A 2,877-nucleotide genomic window follows, 5' to 3' on the forward strand; every position below is an offset into this window, starting at 1 on the left:
GGACTCTGTGTGTGTGTGTGAGACTGTTCCCCTGAAAAGATCCCATGTGCTTTGTATGAGCATAACATCCTCGCTTCGTCCATATCCATATATCATTTCATACATGCTCTCTTTGTTCTTATTTATAGCCTTCCCCTCTTCTAGAATCAAACCTACGTGTTTCTGCCAGGAAGGTCTCGAAATTTCTCTCTTTCTCATTCCATATCTTTCAGACAGAAAAATATTATTTTTGATGTTCATTATTCATTCTTTCCATATGTTCAGACCATCTTAACTTTCCAATTATTATCCTGTTTGCAATTTAATTTTAAAATTTATATTATCTTCTTATCCTAACATTACTTACCCTGTTGATCAATGTTATCTCGCACATATTTCTCAATAAAAGCATTCCCACTGCATTTATTTGGCTTTCATCCTAATCTCATAAATTAAGAATATACCAGGGTAATGGAATTTATATTATTTTTATGCCTAATTTACAGATGGTGAAGCGAGGCCCAATCGACATATTTATCAAGCAGAGACATTCGGTTGCTGAACACACAAGTAATTCTGAATCAGATGACGGCAATGTAAATGAAACCGAAGTATTGTCAACAAAAAGAATTTGTACTAGCTTTACTCGGAAATACGACTCCTCATACATTCAGTTCGGTTTTGTAGCCACGAGTGATGGTGGAGTGCCAAAACCGCAGTGCGTTATTTGTGGCGATATGTTGGCTAATGATGTAATGAAGCCGTCAAAGCTCAAGAGGCATTTAAATACAAAACATAATGAAATTAGTTCAAAGCAGAAAGAGTTCTTTGAAAGAAAGCTTGTTGATTTAAAAGGCCATCAGAAACAGATGTTTGAAGTGTCACACAAATACTTGTGCTTTGTGAGCTTCTTATAAAGTAGCGCTTTGCGTTGCTAAGGCTAAAAAGCCATATACAATTGGTGAGACACTAGTGATAGGCTGTATTAAAGATGTCTGCATGGAAATGCTGGGCCAGCAGGTGGCAAAGGAAGTGGCTCAGGTGCCACTTTCAAATGACACTATAGCTCAATGAATTCACGATCTGGCTCACGATATGGAAGATCAGCTCATAGGACAGATTAAATTAGCAAAATACTTTTCTTTGCAGCTTGGTGAATGTACAGACATTGCTAATAGGCAATACTGATGGTGTATGTGCGCTTTGAACATGAGGGTGATTTGAAATAAGAGTTTTTGTTTTCTGCTTCACTACCAACAAAAGCAACCAATTCTGAAGTGTTCAAGACTGTAAGCGACTACATCGTTAACAAATGTGGATTGGATTTCAAGTTTTGTGTAGGTGTATGTTCTGATGGCGCTGCTGCAATGAAAGGACGGCACACTGGAGTGGTTTCCCAGATTAAGGCGCTTGCACCTGAATACAAGTTGACGCACTGCTTCCTTCACTGAGAAAGTTTTGCAACAAAAAAAATGTCAACAGAACTAAACAGTGTGCTCGGCAAAGTCAGAAAAATTGTGAACCATGTAAAGGCGAATGCTTTAAATTCTAGACTATTTGTTGCATGTGATGATATGGGAGCTGATCATAAACAGCTCCTATTGCATGCCGATGTACATTGGTTATCGAGGGGAAAAGTCCTGTCAAGAGTATTTGAGCTCCGAAATGAGCTTGCCAAGTTTCTTCAGGACAAAAAAACAAATTGGTCACAATTGTTCCAAGATGTGGATTGGATAGCCAAGCTGGCTTATTTGGCTGATATCTTTGCAGGACTTTAATGATCTCAACACCTCCATGCAGGGAAGGATGACTTCATGTCTTACAATGGCAGACAAGATCGATGGACAGAAATGAAAGCTAAAAACATGGAAGAGTTGAGTGTCAAGAGATTGTTATGACATGTTTCACAACTTAGCGACAATCATTGCCGATGCAGGCGAAGGCCTTGATGTTACATCTCTATGAAATGTCATCAGTGAACACTTGGCAAAATTGGCAGAAGGGTTTGAGTTTTACTTTCTAGGAGAAGATCATCCATGGTAAGGGACTGGATGGATCCAAAATCTATTTATTCTATTGAAAGATGACTTAATTCTCACTATGGAGGATAAATTATTGGAGCTGGCTTCTGATGGAAGATTGAAGATGAGTTTCGAAACTACAACATTGCTTGCCTCCTTTTGGCTAAAAGTGAAAGCAGAATATCCTGAGCTTATTGAAATTGCTCTGAAAACTCTTCTCCCATTTTCTTCAACATACCTCTGCGAGACTGGCTTCTCAACCATGAGTGTCATTAAGACAAAGTACAGAAACAATAAGGATAGTCATTCTCCATTGTGTGTGGCACTTTCCTCAATTGAACCACGACTGGATAAGCTGACAAAGAAAAAGCAGGCTCACCTTTCACATTAGTAAAAGTTAAGGTTTTAACATGCCTAATGTTAATAATTTTTTTTATAATATCTTTGTTAGAAGACTTTTCTGGTTTGATTTTTTAATTTTTTATTTGTTCTGTAATATTGTATTTGTTTACAAAATAAACAGAAAATTAAAAAATGTCTGCCAACTTTTATTTTATTCATTATTTTCTTTCTGATATAAATTAATATTACTATGAATGTTCAAATAATATTTTCTTGGATGGTAAATGAATAATTTTATACTATCCGCACAGATGCACTGCCTTTCAGTTAGTCTTCAATGTATTTAAATGGGAACATCTCCGCATGTACACCACACTCCCATTCCAATGAATGCAGTGAAGAATGTTAGTTTTTCTGTTCTGATGTGCTACGTGCCTATGAAAAACGATAATAATATGGCACAAATATGGTACCAGTCCCTAGCACACTGGGGGAAAAAATTGCTGGTCTGCCACATCAGATAGTTTGAGAAGCA

At 37.2% G+C, this 2,877-nt stretch overlaps 1 pseudogene; it reads left to right on the forward strand.

Moving 5' to 3' along the window:
- Positions 1-485: 485 nt before the first annotated feature.
- Positions 486-2,391, forward strand: LOC127044714 (SCAN domain-containing protein 3-like; annotated as a pseudogene).
- Positions 2,392-2,877: the final 486 nt, after the last annotated feature.

The sequence above is a fragment of the Gopherus flavomarginatus genome, chromosome 2, assembly GCF_025201925.1.
Source record: "Gopherus flavomarginatus isolate rGopFla2 chromosome 2, rGopFla2.mat.asm, whole genome shotgun sequence".
Lineage (NCBI taxonomy): Eukaryota > Metazoa > Chordata > Testudines > Testudinidae > Gopherus > Gopherus flavomarginatus.